This window comes from Sarcophilus harrisii, chromosome 1, assembly GCF_902635505.1.
Source record: "Sarcophilus harrisii chromosome 1, mSarHar1.11, whole genome shotgun sequence".
In the NCBI taxonomy this organism is placed as follows: domain Eukaryota; kingdom Metazoa; phylum Chordata; class Mammalia; order Dasyuromorphia; family Dasyuridae; genus Sarcophilus; species Sarcophilus harrisii.
Window position 1 is genome coordinate 442,585,773 of NC_045426.1, and position 16,942 is coordinate 442,602,714.

A 16,942-nucleotide genomic window follows, 5' to 3' on the forward strand; every position below is an offset into this window, starting at 1 on the left:
TTTTTATTCCACCTTCTATTCTTGTTGTAAACATTATTTGATCCAAAACAACTTAATAACTAAGTCTAATGTATGCAGATGCCATCAAAGCCACTCTTCAATGCTCCAGACATTATTAAAATAAAAATTTAAAAATGGATTATGAAATTTGGACTTAAATGAGAAAACTTTTTTTAATCCCCCATCCCCCATTCATTTCACTTGTTCTTCCATCTCCCTATTAGATGATAGAAATGGGCAGCAGGATTTTACCTTGAGGCAAAACACTAGACTACAGCAAACCTTATTTTTCTCCTGTATTTCTGATTCTTACCTTAGACATTTTAGTCTAAAAGGCTACCCCTCCTTTTAAACCAGATTCTGTTTATTTTAACAAGATAATGTGACCGTAAGTAAAGTAATTTGTAAACAATGTACATAATCAACTTGTCTATGGATAATCAAGACTTGACTGTGAACTAAGTATTACTTTCACTAGTACATAAAATTCATTTTCTCTCTTTCCTAAATAATTACATATCAAAGATCAGAAATGAGAAGTATCATTGTATCGTACAATCCACAGTGTTCTTTTTTCAGTTGCTTATTGTTTTAAGTTTCTTTCAGATAATCAAAGATCACACTTTAAAATGTCTGTAACAAAGATGTAAATTTTAACATAAAACAAAGCTCCAAGAATACTCCATTAGGGAATGAAGCTATGCTTAACTTGATCGATTTAGACATTCCAATAAATACTTAAATTCTAATTTTTTTTTTGATGCACTAAGTCCTAGGTGATGTTTTCTCATAATAATTGCTCACTAATCATATATTTGAGTATGCAATAAAAATTAAAAAATCTTTGGGAGCAGAGATGATTTCACTTTTTCCTTTGTATTACCAGAAGAGTGATTGACATAGGAGCTTAATAAATACTTGTTAATATATTCAATGACTGAATTCAATGACTATGTTTTTTCTTTTTTTGTTTTATATAATAGATTACAATGACTGAAACAACAATAAAACCCCCCATGAATAACAAGTTTATGTTTAAGTAATGAAGTATTAGTTGTTTGATCTTTATATACTGAGTAAATCACAATAATAGCTTGATATTGCAATTTAAAAAGATGATTCTAATCATTTATTTGCAGAAAAGTATCAACTTGTATGTAAAAATTAACATAAAATTTATGTAATAAAAATGAGTATATATGTGGCATTTTATGCATACTTTCTCATTTGAGTCTTACAACAATCCTGTACCATAAATACTACAGGTTTTATTCCCATTATACAGATGAGAGAATTAGGCTCAGAAAAATTAGTGATTTGTTTCTGGCCACACAGAAAGGCCAGACAATGGATGTGAAGCCAGGTCTTCCTGATTGCTTCAGACCTCCAGCTAGCCCTATGTTTGGAAGACTATCCTTTTTATTTCAATTTATGTCCCAGCTATATCTTTTCGTTCAGGATGTTACAGCTAACTCTTCTTTGAATCCTGCAAAAGGTCAAATATCATTTTCTGTAAAATAAGAACTTTGATTATGGAGGGGACAGTGGAGGGGGAAGAGGAGGAGAAGCTTTTGAACTTTCTGATTTTGATTTCATAAATATCAACACTTTAAAAACACTAGTAGATCATTTACTCCTTGTACTTATAATATAATTTCCCCCATTTTAAATTAAACTGGGGAAGATAAGTCTCATTTTTAATGACTCATCTGAAGGAACTTCTATAACTCTATGTAAGAATATTCTTGATATGAGTTATACTTGCTCAGAAAATTAAACCTGATATTTAACTTAAACCCTCCTTTATTCAATTGTATCTCTTTAGACTGCCTTAAATAATTAATTTTCCCTCATAATTTTTAACTCTGAAATCATTATAGGTAATCCAATATTTCACCAGTCTTAAGCACATGAAGTTCAATTTAAAATTTCCAGAAAAACTGAAGTCATAGTTTTCCTTTCATTTTCTCTCTGAAATGATGACTGTAAAATGTAAATATGGCATCTTTAAGCCATGCAAAAAAAACAAAACAAACAACAACAAAAAAAAAAAACAAGGAACACTTAGGGGCTATGAAATATCTCCATACAAAATGCAGGAGTATATCAGTGAGTATGCCATTTCCCAATTAAAAGAATAGATAATGGCAATACATATATAATTAGTCTATTATCATTACAAACAGTGGCTTTTAAGCATAGTCTTATATTTGCTTCCTAAATGGATTCCACAGACTCAGTAATATGACTCCTTGGTTTCTTGTCCCCAGACATCACCTCTAGAATTAACAATTTAAACTCTGCCCAGGACTTTCCCTATTAAGACATATTTAAGTGATATTATAGACAAACATTAAAGGCTTATTTTTTTCTTCTAACAACTAATTCAGTTCTAAAGTGATTTTCTTAGTGTTTGGGAGTTTTTCTAGATTCAGAGATTCTTAACCCTTTTTGTGTCATAGACCCCTCTGTCAGTGTACTGAAGCCCATTAACCTTATCTCAGAATAATGTTTTTAAATGTATAAAAAAGATATGAGAGTACAAAGGAAACTAATTATAATGTAAAATAGTTATCTAACTATTGATCCATGTCTGTCCCTGTCCATTTCCATCTTCCTGTCCTTATTCCTCTCCTTCTCCTTTTTCCTTTCTCTCCCTCTTCCTTTTCTTCCCTCTCATCCCTCTCCCTCCTTTCCTCCCCCCTCCCCTCTTGCTATATCTGTATAATACAGCTTACCCTGGTCTTCACCATATAGAAGGTTAGATAAATTAGATTTTACTCCAATCCCTGGATTCTTTAGTACTCTTAAAGACCTTAGGGTGTCTAGATTCTGCAAATAGCTTTATCACCTATCAATAATTTTACCTCAGATTTAGGGGAGTCCCCTGGCTTTACTTCAGTTAATTCACTAACATTCAGATTAGGTTTTATAAGTAGTTATTTACTCAAAATTTTAATTACAATATATGAATTTACTGCGTGAATATGTGGGAAACATTCTTCTCCTCACCCCTCCTCCCATCATTATACTATCTCAGTCTCTGAGGAAGGGAAGAGGATTAGGTTCATAATTCAGTTCAATTCCTATAGAGCCCATTCCCAGTTCCAAGTCCAAAATCCTCTTTGGATTTGAGTCTGGTGCAGTCTGGTTTCTTCAGACAAGGTTTAACAGCTGGGCTGACTGGCTTCCTGGTTCCGATGTTGCCATGGCTTGAACTCCTCATTCAATGGGGGCTGGCAAGTGTACTTAGAAACTGAGGATAAACAACACAGAACCTAAAAAACACCCCCGACACTCCCCCACCCCCATCCCAGGCTGTTTCTTGAAGCTTGAGTAAAACAGACAGAACAGGGGTAGAAAGTCTTTCCTTTCTACCAATTCAATTTAAATTGCTTGCACTTTGGAAGAACTGGATACACCAGGAAAAGCATGAGCTAGCAATTGAACATAAGAAAAGAATGGGTATTATAGTCTCATTATCACCAGTTTTAAAGATTCAGCTTTTTTCCTTTTATGCAGACAATGAAAAAAGGCTTCACTTACCCCACCCGTGGGAGAGGACAAAGAGACCTTCCATTTTGGGAGGCCTGAGCAATCACAGATAAACCTTCTTAGAGAGGCTTCCATGATGTTAGGTGACCAAGACATATTATTAGCTCCATTACATCTCTCTGTCTTCTCTGTCTCTGTCTCTCTCCCTCTTTCTGTTTGTTTCTGTCTTCTCTCTCTTCTTTCTCACTTCTTTTTCTCTGTCTATCTCTTTCCCTCTTTCTATCTCTGTCTTCTCTTTCTTCTTACTCTTTGCTTTCTGTTTCTCTCTGTCTGTTCCCCTCTCTCTCCCTCTCCATCTCTCTCTCTCTCTCTCTCTCTCTCTCTCTCTCTCTCTCTCTCTCTCCCTCTCTCTCTCTCTCCCTCTCTCTCTCTCTCTCTCTCTCTCTCTCTCTCTCTCTCTCTCTCTCTCTCTTCTCTTCTCTTTATCTGTGTTTTTCTCTGTTTACTTTTCTCTGACTGTCTCTTTGTGTCTCTCTTTTCATATACATGCATGCATGCATATAAGTTTACAAATGTCAGCTTGGGAACTTGTTATCTCCATGAAACTAAAGACTGGGTTTTTTGTTTGTTTTTTAAACAACACTTACTGTGGAATAGTGGGAGGAAAAGAAGATAAATTCTGATCTGGATTTTTTTTAACTAAATATGTGAAATTAAGCAAATCACTTAATCTCCCTTAGCCTCAATTTTTCATACTCTTTCAGATATATTTCATTATTCAGTATTATTGTGGGAGATCATTCACTTTTATTATTCATTTTATTTATCATTGCTTATTTGATGTCTTGGTCAGTTTCTGTCCCGAGGTATCTTTTGGTTGAACATTTTCCTTTTTTCTGTGTAAAACAGAAACTGGTTAACACAGAGGCAGCTAGATGACACACTGGATAGAGTACTTGCCCTGAAGTCAGGAGTTCAAATCTGGCTTCAGACCCTTAATACTTACTTGCAAATAATCAATTTAACCCCAATTGCTTCACACACACACACACACACACACACACACACACACACACACAAAGCAAAAAGAAACTGGTTAATTCTGATTTAATGGTGAACCAGAACAACTCAAGAAAATGGAGTTGTTTAGGCAGCACTGATGACAAGCACTTTTATCAGTGATATTTGTTAGTAGTGTGGGGAAATAATGAGTTCCAAGGTCCACCAATATTAATAGTTTAGATGAACAGCTGTGAAGAAAGTGAATACAATTGCTCTGTGAGTCACTAAGTATTTATTAGCATCTGCTATGTGCCAGACACTGTCCTAAGCAATGGGGATCCAAAGAAAGATGAAAGAAATCTTTGCCCTCAATGAGTTCACAATCTAAAGTGAGATGACATGAAAACAAACTTGTATAAACAAGCTATATTCTGGATAAATAGAAAAAATCAAAAGAAGCATTAGAATTTAGAAGGATTTGGAAACATTTCTTATAGAAAGTATAACTTTGGTTCTGATATATCATTTTCAAGGAGAAATATTTTTGAATAGGCTAAATTTAGAATAAAAAGGTAGTAACTGTATTGAATAATTTGTTTTATTCCTTTCTAACTGGTGATCATCATGCTCATAAAATTACAAAATTAATTATTCAGACTGATTTGCAAAAATGCACACTTGGAGCCATAGGATCTGAAAATCCAAGAGAGCTAGCTCAAGCTATGGATCTGATGGGATCATGAGATTTGGAGTTATAAGGGACATTACAGAACTTTTTATTATAAGTGAAAATAATCTAATCTGAAATCACTATTTTTACTGATATGAAAGCTAAAGCCAAAAGAGTTTAACATTCTTGCTTAGAATCTATACATGTAATGCATAGTTGGATCAGAATTTGAACTCATGTGTTCCTGTTTCAAGTCTCATGTTCTTCCTACTATAGCATGTTATAAAGAAGGAGAGGTGAATGTGGGAAGCAGGGTAAGGGCAGAGAGTAGGAATTTCAATGAAAGAAATGTTTAAATTATACATGTTTCATGCTTTCTTATATATATGGAAAGTTAAGTACTTCCTTTATGGGATATATTAATGAAGACAGTGAGAAGCTAAATAGAAAACATAATCAATGGTCATTTTTGTAACATGACATTTTCTCTAGAATTGTGGATTAAATGTAAGACTCGAATTTTAAGAAGTATAGAAAAAGGAAGTATGTTAAGTAATGAGATATACTCTCTCAAGGGCAAGTGCCAGAATCCTTTGCACAAGGCAAAAGGAGAGATAAAGCCTTATAGAACTAAGGCCATTCTTGAAAACAAAACAAAACAAAAAGAAGAAAAACCCAACAGCATAAACTATAGAGGATTTGAAGGACTGAAAGTGAATGCTATGAATCTACCTGCCAAGACAAATCTAGGAACTATATGGACACAATTACAAAACACTTTCATACAAATAAAGTTAGAACTAAACAATTGGAAGAATATCAAGTGCTCATGGGTAAGCTGAGCTAATATAATAAAAATGACAATTCTACCTAAATTAATCTTCTTATTCAGTGCTGTACCAATCAAACTGCCAAGAAATTCCTTTATAGAGCTGGAAAAAAATAATAGCAAAATTCATCTGGAAGGACAAAAGGTCAAGAATTTCAAGGGAATTAATGAAAGTGAATGCTATATTAGACCTCATGGTCTATACATTCATTACATAAAAGAGGTGGGGAAAAAAACAGGGAAAGGGCAGATTCCTAAAGAAAATGTTTTTTTCTTCCTTCCTCCTTCCCTTCCATCCTCCCTTCCTTTCTTTCTTCTTCCCTCCTTCCCTCCTTCCTTCCTCCCCCCTCCCTCCCTTCCTTCCTTCCAGGCAGACAAAATGTCTGTAGGACAAAAAACTAAAAGAAGCAAAAAGAGACAATAATCAGCTCTCCAGTTTTATAAATCAGAAGAGGCCCTGGCAACTAGAATGGAGGGGGAAAAGCTGCTGCCAGATGTAATGACTCAAGTAGTCTTGGTCTGTTATCATCAAAAGAGTCAAACAATTTTACCATTAGCATAAGATAGATTAAAATAACAGAGGAGAGGGAACAGGACTAACATGACACTATCTGATTAGTATTTTCTCAAGGACCTTGGCTTGTGGCCTCAACTGATAATAGATTCAACCACTCCAAAATTATTCTTTCTGATGATCTGATGTTAGAAAAACTACAGAAGCCATCAAATTTGAATGATTTGCTTTTATAATGTTTGCAACCAAGTTGGACCATTATAACAACAATACACTTAGAAAACAACAACATTGAATGCATCCTATAATTATTTGGGAGGTGGGGATAGACCCAAGGTTACTAGAAATGTAGATTTTCAGAATGAAAAGATCAAATGTCCTTTTATGAATCAGGAAGTTATATGTGTGGGATATGCTAATAGGGGAATAGAATAGTCATACAGATTTGTAAAAAGCTTTTATAAAATAAATTTTGGAACATGAAATGTTTTCACAAATACTCAGAGATAAACAAACACACGCATATAAATATCCTCCATAATTTTTTCAGGTCCACAAAGAAGCTGTATAATCTAAAAAAGATATTCAACCTCAGATCTTATGAGATCCTATGCAGTTTTATTTTCTGTCCTGTCCTGAAGCTTTGTCCCAATAATAAACTATAAAAAGAAGTATCTGTGTATGGGACGAAAAGACACATAGTTACATCAAAACATATAAGCAAAGTAACTGGGAAAAAATCAGTGAGGAATTAGTCAACTCAATGAAAAAAAAAAGCTGTTTAAGCCCCTCCATTTACTATCATACAAATAATTTTTATCTTATAAGTAATATTGAATATTTTAAGTGATTTGATGAGATGTTATGAAATTATTTGAACATAAGAAGAGTTGGTACCTATCTAAAGGACCTGGAATTATTCTTTTTGGTAAATTAGTTATCCAATGACTTCTGCAAATATATCTGGAAGTTGAAGTAAAAACAAAAGTTGAAGTATGAAATAATGAAACAAAGGAAAACAAGGAAAAAGGGAAAAAAATTATGTAGTATCTTTAAGTTTGAAACCAATTTAGATGAGTTATTTTATTTGATCCTCCCAACAATCCTGTTAGGTGGGTATTATTAAAATTGTTAACTCCATTAAATGGACAGGAAAACTGAGGCTAACAGTAGTTTAGTGAAATTTAGGGTTACACAGTAATTATCAAATATGATATTTGAGTAAATCTTCTATCTCAACAGAAATTTTAAAATGACCATAAAATGATGAGAAACAAGGTTTTTTTTGAACATGGAAGTATGGATGAATATTTAAAATCTCCTTTTTCTTAGATCAATTTGAAATATTACCAAAAAATAGATGAAAACTCCTTTCCAGAATTGTTCTTTTGGGAAAATATACAGACAAAAAGGTCAAGGGTAGAAAACCATACTTAATTTATATTTATGTAATACCAGTACCTTCTCTTATAGCATAAGTAGTGATTAATGCTACAGACCGCATAGGGAAGTTAAAGATATTGAGCTTAGGAAGAAGGTCCTTTCACCTCTTGAAGGAATCATTCAAAGAAAGAATGAACAGTGGCACTTTCTCAGTCTTTGTATCCTCATTTGTAAAATGGAGATAATAGCATCCATCTCACAGTGTTGTTATGTGATCAAATGAGATGGTAAATTTAAAACATCTTGCTAGTCTTAGAATTATATGAATGTGATTCTGTTCCAATGATTGATCATTTTATTTCTTAAAATTTTTTTGATTATTATTGCTTTGCATTATAGTTTGCTATGTGGTACTGCTAGACCCCCTTCATTAGCCCTTTTCCCCTCATTATTTCTCTTGAGATTTTTTACCTTTTATTCTTGTAGATGAATTTCATTATTATTTTTTGATTATATAAAGTAATCCTTTCTTAGTTTGACTAGTAAATATGGTATTGGCTTTGCCTCCCAATGAACACTATATATTTCTCCAATTATTGAGGTCTAGCTTTATTTTAATTAAGAATGTTGGGCACATACTATGTATATCTTGGTAAGGATATTACCAATTATATATACATATAATATATATATTATTTAATAAGAAATTTTAAAAATATAAGGGCCTTCTAAGGATCTGCTAGGTTTTGTTGTAAAATATACAGAAAATTGTAATAACTTATATGTATTCATTTTATGTCCTGAAACTTTGTTCAAGTTTTTGTTTCAAGTGGGTATAGTGGACTCTCTAGAATTCTCTAAGTAAGTTGTCACATCACAAGAAGTAATATATTTTTTTCCTTTTTGTCTATGCTTAGTTTCTTTTTTCTCATTTTTTTGTTATAGATAGCATATCTAAAATTATATCAAATAGTAATAATGATGATGGACATCCTTGCTTTACTACCAATCTTATTGGAAAGGCTTCTGATTTCTCATCATTAATTAATTCTGAATTTTGTTTTAGCTAGAAACTATTTATCTTATTAGGAATGCTGTATTTTTCCTGTTTTCTAATTAAAGTGGTGATGTATCTTGTCAAAAGCCTTTTTTCAAATGTTTTGATGTAATATTACTTTTGTTGTTCTTATTATCAATATGATATATTATGTAGAAAAGAAAATCAACATTGTATACTGTATTTTAGGAGTAAGTGCACCAGGAAACAAAATCTCATCTAATTAAATATTGTTCTAAATTCAAGTTATTTTTAACAAAGAGAAATATCCAAACTAATACAATTCATCTATGCCTTCAGGCATCTCTTTACCCTAAGTCAAGGTGACATTTCCAGAAGTCTTGAACAAAATTATCATATTATGTCAAAATATTTTTAGTTAATATTCCAGAACAACAATCAGTACTTCATTTTTTCCTTAAGCAGTCCCCCTCAAGAATTAAAAAGAGTTTCTTCCCTCTGATCAATATAGAAAATCCACTCTGGAGAAAGTTGGGTCATTGTACAATTGCTTCAAGGTATGGGGAAAATAAAGATCTTAACAGGACTTGATATATGCTTTTTGAAATTTCAGTTTATATCTTTAATCATTTCTGTAAGAAAGGTGTTGGACCTTTAACTCATCTCACTAAAGAGACTAGAGTGGAAATGGGAATAGGACTGAGAGAGAGCTTTTAGACTAGAGAAATATTATTTCTTAATATTTTCAATTGCATCAAAAAGGAATCAAGAATATTCTTCCAAAATTTTATGGATTATTTTTTCTAATATTGAACCAACATTGAATTTTGGACATAAAACAAAGCTGATAAGGACATAAAATATTTGTGATATACTTTTATGTAGCCTTTTTGCTTTACTGAAGTTTTTCTTTTTATGTAATGAATCTTAGCCAGAAATAGAGATCTGATGATATGCTACATGAGCTCTATAATATCCTCTGATTCTATGTAGTCTCCCAGTTTCATCTTGGATAATAAATAGCATGCAAATTATTATTCTATAACTGCATGGAATGTCTGCTGCAGAGATCTGAAAGAACTTTGAAAGGTAGATTTGATGTAATTACTTCAATGACAGCAAATTTTATTGGTTTATCAAAGACTTCATGGTATATGAGAGCAATACAACAGGAACAGAAAGAGGTTGTATATCTTACTATGATTAATAATTTGAAGATGAACTTCATACAGAGTAGAAATTCGAAGAAATTGGAAATTTTGCAATGACCATTGAAGGGCCAAATACAAAACAATAATCAATTATTTGGGACTTTGGCCCCCAACCAATGGCTTGATGGAAGTGTATAATTTTTGGCCAGATGTGTCAGGGCAAGGGGATGGTAAGTTCAGTAGAATGGAAGAAAAAAATTCCCAGGACCATCTTGTTGATGAAATGGAGATTATCAAGCCTTACTCCTCTAGATGAAAGCAGAGTATAAGCAGATACATCCAAGGTCAGTCCCATCAAACATTTTCAATTATTTAGATATTACTTGGCTGGCCAGTCTCCAGGTGACCTGTGAACTTCAGGGCAAAATGACTTTCAAACTCTGATCTATTTGTTCTTGAGTTATCATTGAACTTTGCCATATGGTTTTATTTAGGTTCTGCAAATTATGCTCAGTATCTCAGATGCACTGGAGATAGAAGTGCATTAGGAATTTCTTTCTTTTCCTTCAATATATAAATACTAAAACATTAATATCTATAAACATTACTATAATTTACCAGAATTATTTTTTCTTCTGTACTTTGTCTCTTTTGATTCATCTTGAATGTTTTAGAATATAAGCTAGAAATATTGTTTAAAAAATAAAGCTACAAATGTTTTGCATCAATACTCCTCAAGGATATTGCTCTAACTTGCTCTTTTTCTGTTCTGCCTGTCCTTCTTTACTTATCAAGACCACATTTACATGGTAGAAGAAATTTGGAATGATTTTTATTTTACTATTCTTAATTCTTTTTGAAATATTGGAATTAATTCCTCTGTAAATGTTGGATAAATTCATTTATAAGTCAATTTGAACCAAACTATTTTTGGAACTAATTTTGTACATTCAATTTTTTTTTTTATTTTGTTTCTGAGCTTGAGTTAATTCAATTCTATATATTTTTTCTACTAATCTAGGTATTTAATATTTTTCTTAATATCCATCCCTGTCATTTAAACTTTCATTTTAATTGGTAAGACAGGTTCTAATTATTTCCTTTATTTGTTCTTTGTTTATTGAGAATTATCCTATCTAATTTTTGAAATAATTGACAATTTTGTTTTTCCTCTTTCGTTAATTATTTATTTTGTTTTAAAACCAAGTTCCAGTTTTATTAATTTAGTATTTTTTGCTTTAAATTTTCTTTATTCTTTTTTGATTTTGAGATTTTTTTAGTGTTTAATGTGATTTAAAATTTGTTGGTTTCTAATTTTTTAAAGTTATTGCTCAATTTGTTTACCTTCACCACTAGTTTTAAATTTCCATTTTTGTATTTCAGTTTTTATTAGACTCTTTTCTTTTTATAAGATATTCTTGGAATTCTATTTCATGAAAGTTCATTATTTTACTTATAAGATTATATTTGTTTTTGCTGGATAAGTTATTTTTATTTGTAAGCCTATAACACGTTGCAGTATTATATTCTAAGCTCTACATATCTTTATTTTGATAGCAGCTAAATCTTGTGTGAACTTGATTGTGCCTTCTTGGTATGTATATTTTTTTCTTTCTGGTAGGTGTTAATATTTTGTTTTTTTGCCCAAGGGCTCTTAATTTTGGATATTATGATCCTGGAAGTTTTTGTTTTGTAATTTTTTCTAATAGATGATTAGTAATTCTCCTCCCCACCCCCCATTTTAACTCTTCCCTAGTTTTAATAGATTTGGAAAATTTTATTTCATAATTGCTTGAAAAATGATGTCTAGGCTCTCTTTTTTATTGTCTTAGATTTCAGAAAATACAATGATTCTTAAATTACTTCTCTTTGATCTGTTTTCCAGAGCAGTTATTTTTATATATGATATCTTCTAGTCTCATGTAATCATCAACTTTCTTTTCACAATCTAGATGAGTCTTAGAGGTTAACCTGGAATTCACTCTCTTTGCTACATAAACTATTAGAGATCAGAATACTCTGGGGAAGATGAAGGCTCCATGGTCATCTTTACTGGATCCAGGGCTACTTCTTACACTAGTTTATAGCTGTAGATACAACTTTAACCTTGAGAGAGAAGGCTTTGCTTCCTAATTAGTCTTGATCTCTAATGCCTATAGATTTTCGCTTATCTCCATATGCTGATGTTGGCTAGAGGAATAACTCATTTAGTTTTCTCATTGGATTTTCAAACTGTGAATTACTGAGGCTCTTTTCAGATCTTTGTCAGAGTATTTGAGGAGAATTGAGCTGTTCTATTTCTTTCTATTTTACCATCTGTGCTGCTCTTTCAGGTCTATTTTGCTTGTATATATGGAGAGGGATGTGTGTGGGGGGGAGGAAGGTGGGTTGAGGTAAATGTGTTTCTAGAGCCTTTCTGGACCCACCAAGGTTATGAAAAAGTAAGATAGTGGAAAGAGTCTTAATTTTGAATCAGAAGCTATGCTCAAATTCTATCCTTCATTGTCTATTTTTATAAAAGTTAAGCAAGGCACTTTACTTCCATGGCCCTGATTTTCTTCAACTGAAAAAATGGTAAGAATTGGTCTAGATGATTCATATTTTCCTTTCCTTTTCACAATATAGATGAGTCTCAGAGGTTAACTTGGAATTCACTCTCTTTGCTACATGAACTATGAAAGATCAGAGTACTCTGGGGAAGATGAAGGCTCCATGGTCATCCCAGCCTATGTTTCAGGAAAAGCAGAGATCTGGAAAATAAGGAACTCAGTGTGCTTCTTGTTCAACCTCCTCTTTTGTTAAATGAGGAAACTGAGGTCTAGAGAGGTTGTAACCTACTCAAGGTCACATTCATAATAAATGACACGGCTAAGGGTCTAATTCAGACCCTGATTCCAAATCCATCACTCTTTTCTGTTTATTTCATTGTGTCCCATATGGACAATTGCTGGTAAATAGCCTAAGTGAACTGGGAAGGTTGTCAAGAACTTGCATAGTTATCATCACATTTTTCACCCCTAATAATCCCACTTTAGTAATCTGGAAACCAGAATTGACAAGTTTCTTCCTTGTCCAGTAAAAGGAGATGGGGTCAAGTCCTGGCCACTAGCTGGCTGTGTAATTTGGGGCAAGCTATGTATCTTGAGGTTCATTTTCTTTTTTCTAACATTAGGGAGTTGGACTAGGTAATCTTTAAATTGTTTCCAGCTCTCACATTTTATTGTCAACATTTTCTTACTACCTCCAGCTTTTTTGGAAATGAGAAGGGAGTCCTTTGGGCTTAAAGGCATGCAGAAGGAAACAGTTCCACAGGCTGGCTGCTCAGCGATCTTCCAGGTGTGAGCTTGTGGCTGGGAGAGGGGGACCATGAAGCAGTGAGGGCTGAAAGGGGAAGAAGGACAGGGATCTGGAGTCATGGCCTATGGGGATGGGCACAGGGAAACCTTATCACTGAGAGTCATATCCAGAACTTTTGTCGTGTGTGTGTGTGTGTGTGTGTGTTGTGTGTGTGATAAAGATTAAATTGTACTCAGTGTCAACACTGATGCCTGTTTGCAGCTAGAGGAGAATTAACAGAGAAAAGAACAGGTTGCCAGTATAAAAGTAATACTAATTACAGTCACTTAAGTGAACTACTTACCATTTATGGCTAATTACCATGCACATCGTAGCTATTATGGATATCATTAATATGTGTCAGATTAATTCTGTTGTTTTATTTGATTATGACATTAAAAATCTATTCTTATGTACTAAGCCTTCTGGTGCTCATAGAGCATGCTTTCTTCCTTACAGAAGAAGGAAATTAGAAGATCTGTTGATGCTGGCACTCTTAAAAATGATCTATTTGTTCAAAATAATAGTTCTTTTTATATTATTATATACAACTTCATCTGTCCTAGGAGGCCTACTTATTGGGTATATTAAAATGAAAGTTTATTTTTGGGGTTATTTATTGGATTACACGGTCAATAAGGTCCTTATCAACTCTGAGAATTTGCATTTCTTTAATTAGGATGGGAGGAAAGCAGCATATAATAACAATTTGAAATGGTGTCTTTCAGTATTTAATGTCTGTAGAATTATTTTGAAATGAGTCTCACTATATCTTTTTTCTTCTACAACTATTTTCATATCTTTGGTGCATTTTGCAGAGTTTTATATACATACCACAGTTTGGATAAGTGGTCATCTTTAAGATAAATTCTCAATTACAATTTTGTAATAAAGAAAATATTTTTAATAAAGTAGAATTCTCAAGGAAATAAAAAAGAAGTTGTTTAGAGAAACAATTGGTTCAGCATGTCAGATTGGAAAATTGAAATACCTAGTTAGAAATTTAAAAAAAAATTTATTTGTCAGACAATTGGGATTAAGTGACTAGCTCAGGGTCACACAGTTTGAAAGTATTGTGTCTAAGATTACATTTGAACTCAGGTCCTCCTGACTTCAGGACCGGTGCTATATCTACTACCACATCTGGGTGCTCCCAGTAAGAAATTTAAGAGCAGAGAATGTCTTCCTCAGTTGTTTAACTGGTCAATCCATCAGTCAGTCAACATACATTTATTGTTTACCAAGTACTCACTATCTACTTAGTGTTTTCTATGTACTATGCTAAGTTTGAGGGTATAAAAATTTATTCCTGCTCTAAATTGTAATGGAGGGAACAATATACACAAACAACTTTGTACATATAAGATAAATATAGTATTAATGGAGTGTAATCTCAGAGGGAAGGCATTAGATGTGGGGAGAGATTGGAAAAAGCTTCTTACAGAAGGTAGTGAAACCCAGTGAAGTCAGGACATAGAGGGAAAGGGTTCTAGATGGGAGGAATGGACAATGAAAGGCATGGAGTCTAGAAATGTAATATTATGAACAAGGAACAGCAGGAAAGGCAGTTTAGCTGAATCATGGAATTATGAGGAAGGAATTAAAGTATGAGAAAGCTGGAAAGGTAAGAGGGGGTCAGATTTTGAAGAACTTTAAATATTTTCTTCCTGATAATTCCAGAATGAAGATAACAATTTAATTACAGTGCAGACACCATGAACTGAACCAGGAGGTAGCTATCTACCCTCTTCCTTGTCTTTTAAAAGGTTTTGGGACTGGGGAATTTGTGTTATTCTTTTTGGTTTATTCCCCAGTTTCAGGTGTAGTTAGTAGTTCTCACTGGATTGAGAGTTCAAGCAATGACTGTCTTGGATTCAGAATTGCAAGAGGGCTATTGTAACTAGCTAGCCTAGTAGGGAAGCCCAGAGAAGTTAAATACCTAATATTTGAACCCTAAAGGGGTTTTGGCCTGGGAGCTTAAATTTATGCTTTGGAGGAACTAGGCTAAACTACTTGCATATTTACTATTACACCTCTGAAGTAGATATTTCTTTGTAAAACTTAATCCAAGTGTGAGTGGCCAAATAGACCTGGGGCTCCCGGAAACCACCTACAACTTGGAGGAACACCATTGATTGGGGGGGTTGAAACCAATGGCAGAGATAGATACTCCAACCTGTTTAAATGTCCTAGAGAATTCTGGGGAAAGGGGTAAAATATGACAAAAATCGCTTTCAGGTGAGGTGGGACAGGGAGATTAAGCAGGGAATCAAATGGCCATATCTAGACTTTAGGATGTATTGGAGAGAGAAGAAATTTGAGGCAGGGTGACAACTAGAAGATTATTACAACAGTTCTTGAGGGCCTATTGCAAGATTATACAAATATAGAGAAAAAATATGAAGGTAGAAACACGTTTGGAAATGTGGAATAAGTGTGAATGAAGAATCAAAAATGACATTAAGATTGTGAGCCTGGGTGATTGAGACAACTGTGGAACTTTTGACAAAATTAGAAAAAAAAGGGTTTTGATGGGAAAGATAATGAATTTTATTTTGGATATATTGAGTTTGACATGCTAACAGACCTTCTACTAATGATTTCTAAAGAACAGTTGGTGATGTGAGACAAGATTTCAGAAGAGGGATTAGAGCTGGATATACAACTATAAAAATCATATTATAAAGATGACAAGTGAACACATGAAAGTTGAGATGATCAAGCAAGATAGTGTAGAGGGAGAAGAAAAGAAAGTCCTTGAGGATATGCATAGTTAGTAAACATGATATGAATGAAGATCCAAGAGAAAAAACAATGATTGATGGTAGGGTCATGAAGGAGAAGCTCGTTAAGAAAATAGCCTTAAGTTTTTAAGTGTGTGGTCTTCATCTGAGAAGGGAGATGAGGGTACCTGTAAAGCTTGAAGAGGAATAAAATGGTGTATGGAAGATGCTTTGTTGAGTGGGGTAGTGAATTAATTAGTAGGTACAAAGTAGTGAGCAATGCTCTGGGTGCAATTATGAATACAGGCCTAGTTTGAGTTAGAAATATTTGAGTTCTAATGCTGCCTCAAAAATCTACTAGCTGTGTGATCCTGGGCAAATCACTTAAACCATTTGACTCTCAGTTTCTGATTCTTTAAAATATGGATAATATTAGGACTTTCCTTTTAGAGTTGTATGACTCAAATGAAATAACGCATGTTAAACGCTTTCCATATCTTAAAAGGCTATATAAATGCTATGATGATGATGAAAATAAATGGACATGCTTCACATAATATGTAGTAAATCACAGTATTAATTATATGTTATATGAAGCTTGTCTACAAATACAATTCTAGAATATGAAATAGGGACTATGAATGGAAAAGGATTCTCAACGAAGTAGTAAGAAAAAGAGGCTTCTCAGAACTAAACATTTCTACAATAAAAATAAATATCTAATTGCAAATTTAAGAGGTACCTATAGGCTGTTTGCCCAGTATGTTTAGAGGTCTTTAGAGTGACTGTGGGAATGTCAATACTTATGTATATATTAAAAT